Consider the following 17,059-nt stretch of genomic DNA (forward strand, 5'->3'; position numbering starts at 1 on the left):
AGAACAGAAATGTGAATTCAAGTGAAAACTTGTAAAAAAGAATACACCTTTTGGACATACTTTTCGCTATTTCCAGTAGAACACAGCATTTTTGACACTTAAAGTATGTATGTTTGAAAAAACAGGGAAATATTATCTCCTTCATGCAAATGCCAAAATTAACCCAAACCAAGTAAAATATATTTCTAATGATTGCTACAAGAAAATCTCAAAATGCAGAGGTATAAAAAGAGTAAACAAGCTGACTCAAATTATGGCAAATCGTAGCCCTTTGTTAAAACCAGTAAAGTGCTTTCCGTGCGTGGTTACATGGGCTATTTGCTGGTGCTCAGGCAAATGGAGCTGGATCACATAAAGGCCACCTTGCCTAACTGCTTCTGCAGTTTAACACTTTAATACTGCATATAATGTGTGTCAATCCACCTCATGAGACACATTTTGTTGGAAAGAGGTCACTGTACCAAAAGTTATGGTAAGAATACTCCTCCCCTCTTTTAAAGAAAGTTAACTAAATAGCTGTAGTGACCAAACATTCATCACACAGCTATGCAGTTCCAAGGTGTCAAACCGATATCTGAGCAGAAAAACCCCCACATACCTGGGCTGCCTAAAATTGCTGACTGTTTTAACACAAGCTTGACAATTAATTTGGCGTATTTCACTATTAGGTCTCATTAGGATGCATTGACTACTGAACTAAAAGCGATAGCTGGGTAAGTGCAAGTGATTATTATCCAATTTACTTTGATGCGCAAACTGAAGACACAGTCACAATCAATAGAAGCCACTGTGAGTACTTCATGATGGTCAGTTTTCCAAAGCTGAAAGCAAGGATGAGTGGAAGCTGTAAAGAGTAAACGTGAACAAAGATGTAAATAAATGGATCCACTGTTGAAGGAAGAATGTTTTATCACATTTCCCAACCTACTCTCACAATTTTGCATTTATGAAAGAAGTATTATATGGTTAAAAGAATATCCTGTTTAAAAAGTGAGGTAAAAAGCTGTAGAGGTTTTCTGTGTCCCCTCTCCCAGGTCCTTTCTCTGAAAAGGAAAAACTGATAGCAACAAGCTCAAGCCAGGAAATGCAAACTGAAGGTATTAAAATAAGTGCAGTCCAGCTCATTAGGAACTACAAAAAGGTATTAAACTGCATCTGGAATAAATTAAATATCAGCAATAGAGTAAGTACAGAATTAGACAGAACATTAAGTTTCCTGCACGTGATGTAGGAAAAAAATGTTTAATGCTTATTTCTACACTACGGGATTATTTTACAGTGACAACAATTTTCTTCTCTCGTTAACTAGGTTATAAAAATAATAAGAAAAATTAAACACTTTTAATCTTCAAATGCACCCCAAGACAGCAAGAATTGTCTACAAAGCTTTTACAATTTTAATGTCAACTCTGAAGAAAATTGGGAGCATTGAAGAAGTTCTGGAGAATTACAGTCGTGCCAGTAATTTGGAACCATAAATTGGACATCCTTGATAACACCACCAAGTAGTCAGACGAACTCTAATACTAAAGAAAAATAAAGGAAAGAGACAAAGGATCCCCCCCCAAAACCCACATAGCATACCAGCAGATTATGGATGTGCAATTAGTACTTATTAAAAGGATTTTATGGAAGATAGGCATGAACAAGCTTTTTTGGGGGTTTTTTTGGGGTTTTTTTTTTTTTTTTTTTCATTTTTCACTTCATCTGAGCTCCTGATTTAGGTCTACCCATCCACCCAAAACCACGCCCATGCTGGACAGATTAACAACCAGCTGCCAGGCAGGTCCAGCCACAGGGCTGACTTCAAAGGCAGGCTCAGCAGACACCATGAGCCTTTCTGGCAGGTCGCAAGACATTTGTTCTTAGGTGCAAAAGTACTCAGTTTCCTTATGAGTCACTTAGGAAAAAAAAACGAAACAATAATTACAGATAAAACTGTGAGGGCGATACAGCCTGGTGGAACAGTTAATCACATCAGAGGTGCCGCAGCCCCTGCGCCACAGGCGGGACTGCCCTGCCATGGCCCACTTTTATGGGTGCCACAAGCGCAGGTTTTGTAGATGATACTTTTGGCTAAAACACAAGCAGGCTGTATATCTTCAAAAAAAGTGAAGGATCAGTCTTAATTAACCAGTAATTTAGAACTGTACTAGATAAGTAACTTCATCTTGATGCTACCCAACATCCTGCCCCCGCACAACTCAAACCCTCTTCTCCTCTGTATCGCCTGCCATTGTTTCAGGGCACAATGCTGTGAGGTTTGGGGTTTTGCTTCTTCAACCAGATGCCTCTGACAGCTTCTAAGCAATATCTGCTTCTCTCAGCCCCACAACATATCTGATATCCCAATCTCTAAAACAACTGCAGCTACACTCCGGCACCTTGTATCTTGCGTTGCAGAACAACTGCAAACAGGAAACCTCAGGACTAGTTTAGTGGTAACGAATTTCTGCGTAGCTCCAATACAGCACAAAAGTTAAGCTTGTTTTTTTGTCTTATAAGTGGCTTAGAAGTCTTTTAAAAAAAGACACACAAAGAAATAAAGGAGAATACAGATTAGAAACACCCAGAAAAACATCCTTCCTGCTAAGGAGTCAGTACAGCACTTTACCATTCAACAAAAAAGAAATCTCACTTTATGTATGTTTATATAATAACATATAAAAGGATGTCTGTAAAAAAATTTCCCACCCAATGTTTCTCTGAAGCCTATCACACAAATCAGCCTGCCCAGATGAAATAAGCAGGGACTGCTTCAAATGATCTTTTAAAATGTAAACTCACCATTTAAGGAAAATGAATAGTTTTAATCACAAAGCGTGCATCTGCTCAGTGAGACTCACACGTGTTTTGCATGCAGCCCAGAGTCTTAGCGATGACCGTCTCTGATGGCTGTAGGTGATGACAAGGCCCTTTCCAACTCTCCAAACCCACTCCAGGAGGAAGGTGCAGCACCAGTGTCTACCAGGCAGGAGCAGCAGGGATGCCCTCGAAGGTAGAGGCTGCCAAGCGCAATGAACGCAGCAAGGGCAATTCCCCAGCTCACATCTTTCCTCCTTTCTTGTAAGCCAAGGTCACCTTGCAGTCACAGCTGCCCTTCATTCAGACTAATACAGCTTCATAATTTGAGGCACACAGCCTGAAAAAAGGTTGAAGTTGCAAGAAAAGGACACAATGCTGTCACAACAGTAAGACTCTGGAAAATATTATTAGATAATAATAAAATTGCTAACATCTATTTGAAAAAGCAGCAAATACTTTAGCCTGGTACCTCTCTAGTGGTAGAAAGAGAAGGCCGTCAGGGCTGTTACAAGGTAGGTTGCTGCAGCACTAGAAGAACACAGATCTGAGTTCTGGCCTTCTATTAATTCATGCAATACCACCCTAATTTTAGATGATGTTCACTCTGTTTCATGTTGTGACCTTCATACAAGCTAACCTTCCCAATTTCATATTTTTTTAATTTCATTAGTAATACTGCTATGCCACAAAATTTTCTGGGCTGGGGCAGTTCAAGATACAAATGCTTAATCAATGTGACAGTCTTTAAAACACATAATACTAAGTACTATCTTTCCTATTGATGTGATAAGCACTCCGCTGTTTCAGGAAGCTAAGTTTTGAAAAATCTTTTGATGCCTTACTTGAAAAGAAAAGGATATTTCTATACCCTTTTTGGAACAGCGTGCCTGTTATAAGGCAGGCAGTGTTCATTTTTAGCTTCTGACAGATTATTTAAATCTAAAATTCTGTTTCAACGGACAAAAAGCTGGCATTCTACAGGAACAACCTGGTATTATAGCAACATATGTTAAAGTTTTGCAGTACTAGTTAGGAGCCTTATAACATGCTTAAAAGATAGATAATGATAGTAATAGAAATTACAGAGAAAACACTCTAATAGGTCTTTAGCTAAGCTGAAACTGAGTATGGTCACCAACACAAAGTTCAAAGGTCTTATAATAAAAACCTGGCTCAAGTCTTTCCATAAAAATGGGATGAGTATTAAGAAATCAGCTAAGGACAACCTTAAGGGATTAAAAAACCCAAGCATATTTCAGCTTGTTTGGGAGGTGTGGTGTGTTTTTAAGAAATTTGTGGGTTTATTCCATTCGGAAAGCAGGACAAAGATTAACAGACAGTACTGGCAACCTTCCAGAGATGCTGAGAGAGAGAATTTTTGTAGTTAGATGATTTTATTACTGCTTCATCTAACCCAGCTGGTATTTTTGGAAGAAGGTATTTCCCCATATCTTGAAGACTATGCAAAATTACACCTCTTCATGCCCTTTTATTATGTACTTATCAAAAAACACAAGGAGCATGAACTATTAAGTCATCATCACTGGTTTTAGTCTGTTGAAAGGGGGGGAACAAGATCTGAATGTAAAGCAACTCCAACCGCAGATAGCCAAGCTAACATCCCTTCCTACCAACCCCTTCCTCCAGCCTTTAACCCCCACATGCTCATGCCATCTGCCTTCAACCTCCCTTTCCTGCATCTGTTGCTGCAAGTTCCACCAGCAGGCAGGGCTCAGGCAGGTGCCGGCAGCAGCTGCAGGCTCTCATTCTGCCTCCATCAGCCACCTACACAGATGCAACTACTGCAGATGACCCAATCTGCGGTGACTTTTTCCACTATTTGGGCACAAAGCTTATTCTTGCTTTATTTTGAAGGCATTGCCATCAAGAGCGATAGTTTTCCACATTCTAGACACCAACAGTAAAACCCAGGCTGTGCAGAGAGGACATCTTCAGTCCCTTTGGCTGCAAACAGTGTGAGACAAACAGGGGGGAGGCACCTTTTTCAGCCTACGTTTCTTGGCTGCAGAGTAAACACAACAGAACCCCAAACGCTGCCTCATGTTTAGATAGATACAGCAAGAGGGTCAGAAAAGAGCGTCTCACCTTTTCCTGAATTCTTTTAAAAGCAGTTTCAGAAAAGCCACATAGGTAATAAACAGCTCAACTGCACTAAAGGAAACTTTTGGGAAAAGAGACCTCATCTTGCCTCTAGAACATCAGCAATGATTAATGGCCACATCTCCACATTGGTTTATGGGTGTTTCTACTACGCAGAGAGGCATGGATAAGGTTAATGTTTGTTGGTGTTGCTCTGGACTGTTATCTCTCCATCCTTCCCAGCAGACAACACTTAAGCTTACCTCTATACATTTGAAGATACATGAAAACGAGAAAAAAAAAATCCACCAAGACAGAAGATAGGGGAAAGTCCACAAAGAATACAATGTACATTAAGTATCTAGACAAGACAAAATTGCAAATCATTTTACACCTACCAGCCTCTCCACAGTCCCTTACCAAAAGTGGGTAAGAGGGAGCCAAGCACACAAGATCATAGAAAAAAACCCAGACACTCTATTGAAAGGACATTTAGGCAATATTATCTATATGATAGACTGGTGAAACATGCTCTGCAGAAGAACAAATTAAGCGTACTGCTGTTCGTGCACTTTCACCCTCATTATCAATAAACCTTCCTCCTTGCCTTGAAATTAAAACAGCCTGCCACTCAGGATATGGTGGACACCATGAAATTTTATAAAGGAGTCATCCTTGAATTTCTTTCAAGATTCAAAAAAAAAAAAAAAAAAAAAAAAAAAAATTGAATTATTTGCTTCCATTGCTGCTTCTTTTCCCCTAGCTCAAACATTCACTGGTTTGCAGGAATTATACTTCACTGGAAGTGGTAGTACATTTATGTATTGTATAAACAAAGAACAGTCCTCAGACATAAGAAGTTTAACCTTGATCTCACACAGAAGGACAAAGCTCAGAATCACTGTGGATTGCTATGTTTTACTGCTAATCCCTTGAAACACTGCTACCTACTTTTCAAGGGATTTCACTTTAAACTTGTCTATAAAATGCTGAAAATAAAATTGAACTGCTGACCTTCTGTTCCCCAATAGGAAAATCATATATTCGCTTTTTAACTAGAAAGAGGAAGAGATGTTTGTTCAGTTCAAAAACGCATTTATTCCCAACCAAAGCTGTTTAAGGAAAAAAAAAGAATACATTGTCCATTTCTAGACAATGTTCACTTTATAGTCTTAAGCAATTTATCAATTGCTTTACAAAAAAAACCTATTCAGTCTACCTCATGACAGTAGGAAAATGTCAAAAATACATATATTAAAACAACTTTTAACTTTCTAGCTCACAGACCACTAAGTACTTTAAGGGCCCTGTTCAGACTCTGTTCCCATGAGCTTTCCAGTTTACTGTCATTTCAAATACTGAATAAATTCTTAGACTTCTGGCTTTTTTTTACCAGGCCACCTGGACCAGAATTTTCATCCAATACAAAAAGATGCATGTGGCAGGGGAAAAAAAAAGAAAAAAAAAAATTAAAATACTTCTCAATTTAACTCTCAAGGCAAAGGTCCACAGATTTTTTACCTGAATTTGGCGTTACTGAACACCTATTTCTCATATCTAGGAGAGATTCTCAGGCAAAAAGCTACTTCCTAGAAGCAGTCTTTGAATCGTCCAGGTAAAAATAATCCCCGGATGCAAGACATCATTCTTGATTCTGTGTTTATGTACCTAACCAAAGAGGCAGCTTGAAAGATACAGTGTTAGATTTGATTAAGAAACAGCTAATACCATTAAATTTATTCCTGTATAAATCTGTACATCTTCCTGAAGAAGATTGGACCATGAGACAGTTACTCGGAAAGCTATCCTTTTAATTTCCTGATAGGACATGTATCAAGAGAAAGAACAATTTCAATGAAGAGACACTCTTGGATCCTGTATGAGATATGAGTGAATGCTGCAGCTTCACAAGTCTCTTGTCAGCCAGATTGGCTGCTGTGCTAATGCTACACAACCAGGAAAGTATCAGCCCAAGCAAGAAAGGGCCATCCCAGCCTTCCCCTAAAGTTACCTGTTCTCCTCCATCTAACAGCTCTTCAGAGTCAAGACAGGAATCCTCTCTTACCGCTCCCAAAACACAAGTGCAGAGGAAACTCCATCCATTACACTTTTCCAAATAAAACAGGTTTCAAAATGACCTGTTCTATAGCTCTTAAAAATACTTTAAGACTGCATTTTTTATCTGGAACATTGGCAGCATTCATTTATTTCAATCAATCTCCCTCCAGTTCAAATGAGGTCCTCTTCCAAAAAAACAGTACTTGCGAGTGTTCTGCCAAATGATTACAGCAGCAAGCCATTGTTAATTCCTCAGCTGAAGGGGAGGGACACAACCAAGAGAGAAACACCGCTCACCGAAGGAGGAAAAGGATGAAAGGGGATTTTCTGAAACGCTTCTGCTAGGCGGGCTCCAGAGAACCCAGGCTGCTGCAAGCACATTAGGAAGATGCTCCTTATTCTGAACTCCTACCTTGCAGTTTAGGTGTCAGCTGCTCTAATACAGCTTACAGAGTTAACCTAAAAAGTTGTTCCATTACTATTACCTCAACATGATTTTCCACTGCACCAGAACTGCTGGTCAAAAAGATAAGCTGCTGAAAGTAAACTTTTACCAGATAAAGACTAGGAATATCTGACTTTTTCCATAGAAGCAGCTACCCAAACCCAAGAATAAGCAATCAAAAGAGTCTACAGCTCTATGAGCAGAACATACATTCAACAGAGACCAACACTGCCTGGTGACGCTGGACTCTTGTCCTCCTTTATTCCCACTCAGCTCCAGTGCTTGAACAGAACTGAGTCTTTCCAAACTCATCTAAATCTCCTCCTACTGTTTTATCTCTGGCAGAAATTTCTCCACAGCTCACTTCTCTGAATAAAATCTCCCTGCAATAAACAAATCGGTTCAAAATTAAACATTTGGTTTTGGCTGCTACATCGCACTCCCTTTCATCCAGAAGTGTTATGTACTCTTACACTCATGAGATGTTCTATCCTTACATGCTCACGGACACATTTACTTCCTCACTCCCACCAGATAACAATAAAATGCATCAACAAATGTGACAGGGAAATAATAGTAGCCAAATAATTTCCAAACATGGAGAGAAACTGTGGGGATTAATAACTGCACTAAAACCAAGATTAAATAAAGGAAAAACAGATTCAAAACCACAGGTCTGAAATTTGGAACTTTAGCCACAGAGTTCATTACTTCTAGATTGATACAAATTTAAAAATTTATATTGCTACTGAGTTTCAATAAAAGCGACTGCCATCATTGTTTCATATACAAGTTTAGTTGAGACCCACACAAAATATTTAGTACTTGACAGCTTCTTGTAGTACCTTAGTATTACTCGTAGCCAAAATTCAAGAGCGACATCCCACAACTCTGTTATAAGTAGTATTACAATAGAATTAGACAATTTCTTCATTATCTAAATCAGATCTTACCAAGAGAAGCCAATAGTGTTACCAAACCTGTGTCAGGCCTCAATGAAAAAGGTTTTTTAAAGAAAATTCATACACAAGTATTGGGAGCTGTGGAGCAGTGTATGAAAGGAGAGGCAAGTTATAATCCCTTGACTCATCAAAAGTAGAAGCAAGTATATAAAAATTCACAAATTACCTCAAGGTGGGGAAAAGAACAGGGAGAAGGGGGAAGACAAATTCATCCCCTCTCTCCCAGACCTCAAGGAGAACTTACAGAAAAGAGATCCCTTTTCCTTTCCTGCATCACAGAACCTCTGAATGCTTCAACTAATACCAAACATTTTTATTTTATTTGTTCTTGTTCTTAAGCTCCTTGTTGAAAATTAAGCTCTGAGAAACAGGTCTTGGACTGAAGTGTTATTTAATGCCTTGTTGCTGCTCCTCTAGTGTGTACTACATTTAGGTTCAAAAACTCAAACCTGAAACCCAGCTTTAGTTCCAAAAAGGTAAGCAGTACTGTGTCATTGTATCACATGCTGTCCTCAGCTTTTGTTACTCTTATTTTTAAGGATTCTACAGAATTAGTTGGGGTACTGATTCAGGATGCAGAGATGCCCAGCCACCACTTACAGGCCAGAATCCTTAGTCTGAGCAGTAGCCTGCTTTGTGCCATCGTTTTCCCCTGCTTCTCCTGAACCACAGCCAGAGAGCAGGTCACAGCGACCTACTGATCTCTCTGCCTACACCTTTTTTCCTGAAGAATACACAGTAGCAGCCACTCCTCACGCAACTGGACATAAGCCTAGCACACATATGGGATACCTCCATTTTGGCCACATGATGATGTGTTACCAGTTACATGGTTACAGCTCACAGGTCAGGACTTCCTGAAGTTTCAGTAAGTTACTGCAGTCAGAAAGCAGAAAGTTATAGCAGCCATGCATCCAGAGTGCCTGAAGCACAAGTCAGCAGTTGAGAATGCAAGACTATTATCCCTCTGATGGTAAATCCAATTTTTAAAGAGCACAACTGTCAAAACCTTACTTATGAGCTAGTTTCAAAAACAGTTTTATAAACATACATATATACACACACACACACACACACACTAGGTTTGTAGTTCTAGTCAAAACATCTAAGTAAACCCAAGGATGTCACACCCTTTTCTTTTGAGATAAATGCTTTAGCTTACCAAACACCCTCATCTTCATCATCATAAACCAGCACTCTCTCTAGCAATAATGGAACAGACATTTCCAGATCCTACACAAATCCAGAGATGGTAGAAAATGCCATTCAGTAATCTTGAGGGAGAACTAAGAAAGGAAAACTAATACTCTGACTGTTTAATCTTGAAAGACAAATTCAGAGATCAAATATGAAGAGAGGTCTAACCCTCATTCAACAGCATTTTTTGGGCTGGTATGTAGTAACTTGAGAACTAATGGTATGAGACAACCCAGCTTATCAGGGCATGTGCTAAGCACCGAAGGACAAAAAACTACTGATTTTGGTACAAGATAGAGAATTCAAAATCAGCCTCTTGGGAAAATCTGGACCCTCCCAAACTACCTGCTGCTTCAGGCAAAGAATCTCTCTGACATCACCTGCAACAGCTTGCTTGCGTCAGAGGCAGATACTTAACCTGCATATAGGACCACATCTGTTAAGATGTCAGTATTTCACATTAAAAAAAAAAAATCAGGTTACAGGTAAATTTTATAGGATAGCGGGAGGAGGTGGAACAAGTGGTCACAGGGAAAGAAGTGCTAGAAAGAAGTGCAAGGACTCAGACTAGCGAGGAAAAAACAGTGTGAGTAGCAATGACAAGCAGCAGGGGATTTGCTGGAAGGATTGCACATACAGCTCCTGAATCAAAAAGCTGGATTTAAAATTAATTTAAAAGAAAGGAAATGGGGGGAAAGAAAAAAAGAAAAGAGGGTGACAGAGCAGGTAGAAAGTAAGCTGCACAAAGGTTCTATTATGGGGAACAACTAAGAGCAGCTGACACAGACAACAGCCTCCAAAATACGGAAGGGTAAGATGAGAGCTGCAGGGGATCCCTGGAACAAAAGGGTGTGAAGAGTCAGCACAGAAGAAAGCCGGGGTTAAACCCAGGAGACCGCAAGGAGCCCGTGATGTCTGAAAATGAGATTCTCAAACTTAAAATCAGGGAAAGAAAAACAGACTGCAAAAGTTTTATATCTGTATGCATGGTATTCTATGCTTTGTGTTACTACTGGCTTAAAAAATAAACAACAGGACAAGCTCATTTTCTCAGTCCTCTGCTTAGTACAATTCAAGCTTTGTTACGACAGCGCAAACACTAATTGCAATCCAAGATTAATTAACTGAGTTAGAAACAGGATTCCACAGCAAATATACCACACTAACCTTTAAATATTTTCTGTTCTGTGAAATCCACCAATTTCAGCAGTTATCCAGAGCGCCTCTGGGTAACACACACAAAAGCATTCACCAGATATGAAACTAGATGAACTGTGTGTACAGTCTCTTCCCATTCATTATAAGGCAGTATTTCAGCAAGCCAAACTGTTTTTTAATATCATAATACACTTGATGTAATACATACCATTTGAACATGATGTTATATGGAATATGTTGAGAGCACTACTGAAAATACACACATTTACAGTTTTAGCTGTATTTCTACTACACACCAATTCTAACACGAACAATGAATCATTTAAAGTTCCCTCAAAGCCTCCACACCAGAAGGACTGCCTTCCAGCCATCATCAAATGGAGGAACAAGCCTTCAACTAATTTTATAAGGGATCTACGCCAATGCTGGCTGTGCGCCCGCTCCTGCAAAGCACCAGCTCAAGCAGTCAGCCCTAAAGAGCTACGAAACAGGCACAGCACCCCTCAGAAACCTGAGGGGAGGGGATCTCCAGGAGCCGTTTGCAAGCAGGAGATGACAACAGCTCCTTTATGGGGCAGTTAGATCTTGGAAGTAACTCAGTGACATCGGCCTCGGCTGCTAATCTGCTTCCTCCTTCAGGAGGGTTTGGGATTACTGACCTGCCCCACCACCGATACAAATCGCACTACACAGTGCTGGCACAAGGACTGCTCCCAGTCCCTGCATCCCAAAAGCCTCCAGCCAACTTTCCCAGACCTGTGCCTCTAGGTACAACACTCACCTAAGTCACGAACTCTTTCAGCATCTGAGGATACCTTCCCTGTGATGTAGCTTAACTGCATAACCTATCTTGAAAAGTTTCTCAAGATCATATTCTAAGCCGCATCAGTTGTCCCTCAAAAGCGCAGTGCATGTTTAAATCTTCTAACTGAAACTGGTGTAACGCAAGGGTTATGTTTATTTAGAAACCACAGAAATAGGGGCTCAATAACCAGTTCGGCCAGCAGCATGCGTCTGAACACTGGTCAAGACACCAAGGTTGGTCGCTGAGTGTTTTGTACTCAGTTCACAAATATACTTGGGCACAAGCCTAACCTTGGCTTACTCATATATACCTATTTTATATATACAGCTTAACTTATAGCTATATTCATGAGCAACATGCTAGATTCTTTTCAGCAGGCAAAGCTTTTTTTGGCTCAGAAAAACTGACACGCTGGATGAGAAGACAGCCGAAGTCCGTACTGGCTAACAAACCACAAAACTACTTCCACCAGGACAAACGTGCTCATCGTTTTATTTTTACTGAACTGAAATTTTACGTATTGGTGAAAGATGTACAGTGTTCTCTGATGGAGATCATATAGATTGCAGTTAAAGTATACTGCAAAGGCCGTTTGTGGGCCGTAACAGGTACCGTTGATATCTACAAACCTGAGTTGCACCGGAAGCTATCAAAGCTGGAAAAAAATTAGATAAGTGATTCTTAATAATCTATTTTGATATTATTAAGTAAATAAAAGCATGGCTGTATTTTCATGCAAAGAACTACAATTACTACAAAGAGAAACAGAAAAAAAATGTAGTAAAAAAATCTAAAAAACAAAGTACTAAAATTACATAATTCAGGGACGATCAATTTATTTGGGGGGTGTATCTGTGGTTATGGGGGTGCAGGAGTGGGATGAAAGTGTTCTTCCCTACTGTCCACAATTACAGGTTAGAAAGTATTATGCCACTAGCATAACATAGCAGGCAGTATTCTATAAATTCATTTATTATACTAAATGTCTGTAAATATATTTAAGTAATGCTAAAGTTGCATTCAAGGGCTTAAAATCAACACTTTAGGCACCTGGGATAATTGATGTAATTACCAGAAACTTATTTTTTTAAGGGAAAGGAATCCAGACATCCCCTTAGTACATACCTTTCATTCTCTTAATTACTGTGAGAATCAAAATTTCTCATAACTAACTCATACAAAACACCAAGTATAGGTATTGATTTTTGAGGAGTTTAAACCCAAGGAAAACAACAACTACAAATATGCTGATCCACAGAAAAATACCAAGAAATATTTTGATACAGCATCGCAGACAGTTCCATCAAGTTGAAATGTCTGTGGTACTTTCTCCTCTTTAAATGAGGACAAGCATCAGCCTTTCAGAAGCTGTGAGCAGGTCCCCAGTCTCGCATTGTGAGGAGCACATTTGCCTCACAGTTGTTCTGAGTACCTTTACAGACTAGGCTTTCCACCAAATGTTGTGGTACTGTAGCCATTGACCTCAAATAGCAGTTTCACAAATCTGCTGAGTACTAAGACACTGATAACTTTGCTTGCACCTGTTTGCTTCTGATCTCGTCAAACAGTCTCCCTCCTGTGTACAGAGGTATCCCTGAAGAACCACACGGTACATTCCATAAAGGTATATGAAGTCTCAAAAAATTAAAGAACATTTCCCAGAAGATTTTATCTAAACTTTATCACTAAAATACAAAAAAAGAACTGCTCAAGGCACATATTAATATTGCAATCACTTTTCAAAACATTCTATTATGAAAATACAAGATGTGATTTATTTTTTGATTCAAAGACTGTAAGTGAATAAGGAACAAGTTCAAAAGTACTGAATACCACTACATACAATGTGATGTTCCAATAGGTTAAATGCTTTTCAGATAGTTTCAGATTTGCAACAACTGAATGATTGCAATAAATTGCCAGAACATTAAATTTCATCTGTAACTTCATACTAATTTAATTGCAGAAATAAGGTTTTTTTTAAAAAAAAGTGTGCTTTCCATATAGTTATCTTCCTTTAAAAAAAAAAAGAGAGAGAGAGAAACAACTGAAAAAAAGCCAGCTTGCCCAGCTAGATAAAAGATGAGCTGGCACATCTTGACAGCCACATACTAATTAATTACACTGTAGTTCAAAATCCTATAAAGGCACATTATTGTCCGTGGATCAGTGAAGTTTAAGAACATTTTGAGTGTAATTTGTGAATATTTACTCTGTTGCCAATTGCATTTCCTTTTCAAAGGGCAAAAGGTTTACTATGTTCTGGTTCAACAAAGCATTTGAAGTGTATGCTTTACTGAACCTAAACCTATGCATCCATTTCCTTTCAGGAAAGGCATTAGAATGCTCCATGTTTTACAGAATCGCATCTTTACCAAATTGAATGTAGTCCATCAGAAACATGAACACAAAGGATGGAAAAGACATAAAACATAAAACATTGATACAGAAGTTAAACTTAATTTTTTTTCTGAAATTAAGTGTTGTCTAATTGGACACAGCAAGTATTCTGGATACCCATACTTTTTAAAAAAAAAAAATAAAATAAAATAAAGAGACACTCCTCCACCCTCTGCCAACTGAGATGTCCAAATAGTTCTTCCCCTCCTCCTTTCAGTGAGCTATTATCTATTTATTGACTTTTTGGGAAGTATATAAAACCTTCACCTGCTGTAAACACCTTCACTTTGGGCATGTTTGTTTCCCCTCCTCCCTTCTTGTTTTAAAGGGTAGAAGAAAAAATTACTCAAAAACCCAAATATCACAGAAATAAGTTCAACAAATAAAGATGACTAAATCTGTAACCCAGATTCCAAACACCTATTTCCTTGAACAAAGCATTGGACTTTTTCAAAATTATTTTCACAGAATATTTAACTGAAAACTATTATAAAACAGGAAGAAAGAGATTCCAAAGATAAAACTCTGAAGAGTTTTATATTACACATTTGAAATAAATACAAGATTTGGGCCACAGACAATAAAATACAAGCTTAACTTTGAGTAGAAATTTTAGTAGAAAAATTAGAATAATTTTACTATGATAAAGTCTACAGTTTGATGAATCATTGGCTTTAGGATTGTGTGTTTGTTTTGTTTTTACATTAACAGCCCTTTCAAGAATATTTTAACTTTGCTACTTACATGACACACAAAAAGTATAAAAAAAAAAACTTACTGGAGTTTCTACTCCAGAAAATTATTACAAAAGATTTCTCACTATTAGTCTTTAAACACAAATACAAAATGTTCAAGACTATACTCTGATCTGTTGGAAAAACCAGGGTTATGAATTTGCCCACTACATTTAAAGACATATATCAGATAATTTGAAAATGTAGTGCAAAAGCCAACTGCAGCATCTCAGAGTTTCTATCCTAGTACTTCAGAATTTCCTTTTCAGTTTGAAGGAAACGGAATAATTTGCAAAAACATATGTAGATGTTATACTTAAGACTGGATTGCATTTTTAATTCTAACTGGTTCACCTGCACTTTATTAAACAAATTAAGTCTAATTTCAGTATCTGATAACACTTCATTGAACAAGTATTTAACAGAACTCACAACAAATACCAAGGCACACAAGGACTTCATACATCACTTTCCATTTGAAGGGTCCAAAATGGCAGTAATTAGCCTTCATAACTTCCTTCTGAAGAAGGTAACATTATTTTTATTGTATAAACAGAGAATTTGAGTAAGAAATAATAAATCAACCTGGTAAAGTAATGAATGAAACTAAGATTCCCAGTTTTCTACTCCGTGCTGCAGCCACTACAATGCTGAAAGTTCACAGAATCACAGAATCATTAAGGCTGGAAAAGACCTTTAAGATCATCAATTCCAACCATAAACCTAACACTGCTAAGTCCACCACTAAACCATGTCCTGAAGTGCCATGTCTACATGTTTTTTGAACACCTCCAGTGATGGTGACTCCACCACCTCCCTGGGCAGCCTGTTCCAATGCTTCACCACTCTCTCAGTAAAGAAATTTTTCCTAATATAGAGTCTAAACCTCCCCTGGCACAACTTGAGGCCATTTCCTCTTGTCCTGTTGCTAGTCACTTGGGAGAAGAGACCAACATCCACCTCTCTGCAACCCCCTTTCAGGTAGTTGTAGAGAGTGATAAGGTCTCCCCTCAGCCTCCTCTTCTCCAGACTGAACAACCCCAGTTCCCTCAGCCGCTCCTCATAAGACTTGTGCTCCAGACCCCTCACCAGCTTCGTCGCCCTTCTCTGGACACACTCCAGCACCTCTATGTCCTTCTTGTAGTGAGGGGCCCAAAACCGAACACAGTATTTGAGGTGCGGCCTCACCAGCGCCGAGTACAGGGGCATGATCACCTCCCTACTCCTGCTGGCCACACTGTTTCTGATACAGGCCAGGATGCCATTGGCCTTCTTGGCCACCTGGGCCAAGTTCATTCAGTGTTCTGCCTTTTTGCTTTTATTTTTTGGTACAGTTGTAATGAGGTCCCATTTTATTAAAAGCTTCTGTTAATAAATCTCTGCTAAGCCACAGAGATCAACTACAGTTACTAGAAACAGACAACAGGGTACATGAATTTACAGAAAGAAGATAGTCACACTTTACCACAAAATTAATCCTATGGAAAATACCAGCTTCCTTAGGTTACCTCAGGTCTTCTGGGGCAGCCCAGGACGATACTTTATATATACTGAATGTAATTCTGTTCTACTCTCACAGAAAACCCCCAAACCTTCTTTCCTCTCCGTACTTTATAAGCTATTACTTAGTTTTTAGAATTCAATAAAAGAATAGTATTAAGCCTGGTCCACCACAGACTATGGATGGCCTCTACTCCTCCATACCTCCCACACTACCGTGTCCTGCCTACAGCGCCTTCAGGGGAAAACATCCCAAGTCAAAGCAGTAGGTAACAAGAGACAGGAGCCAAAAAACAGTGGCAGCAATATCTAGTGCTTAACTAATAATCCGAGCCTATCTTTTTTTCTTGTCTTTTTTTGAAAGTAAGAGCTAAAACTCATTTGTCTCAGATCACTAAAGGAAAAAGACTCGCTATTTAATCATCCATCCAGCAGTTAAAAAAAAAAGAAAAAAAATCACAAGTATTACACTACATAAAAGCAAAAAGCAATACATCCAGTTCACTCGTTATCTTTAGTTACGAAAATAACCACTGAACTTGAACCACTCACCTTTGGCACACTGTTAAAAGGATCCAGGCAGTGAAAGGCAGGACTCTCCAACAAAGTTATGTACACCACTATCTGAAATAACAAACAACACGTATTTTAGTTTCAACACTAAACTTAGAAGACCTTTAGCTAGGTAATTTAGTTTTCATACTATCAAAATCTCCTAAGAGATGCTGAAGAGCAGGCAGAATGGCTCTAACTTGATCCACCTGTTTAGCATAAATAGAATCCACCTTCATGTTTAACTTTTCTTGATGAATACAAGGTCAATTTAACCACAGACAATCCAAACCATGTAGGAAAGAAAGCAACTATAAACCCAGCCATCACAATACAGAGAAAA

At 38.7% G+C, this 17,059-nt stretch overlaps 1 protein-coding gene across 1 annotated transcript in view; it reads right to left on the reverse strand.

The window, feature by feature from the left end:
• NCK2 (NCK adaptor protein 2) overlaps positions 1-16,760 on the reverse strand; it is a 53,883-nt gene extending 37,123 nt beyond the window's left edge. Inside the window, exon 1 of the mRNA XM_009811083.2 lies at positions 16,717-16,760. The gene's annotated coding sequence lies outside the window, so the exon portion shown is untranslated. The remainder of the gene's footprint in view (positions 1-16,716) is intronic.
• Positions 16,761-17,059: the final 299 nt, after the last annotated feature.

This window comes from Gavia stellata, chromosome 1, assembly GCF_030936135.1.
Source record: "Gavia stellata isolate bGavSte3 chromosome 1, bGavSte3.hap2, whole genome shotgun sequence".
NCBI lineage: Eukaryota > Metazoa > Chordata > Aves > Gaviiformes > Gaviidae > Gavia > Gavia stellata.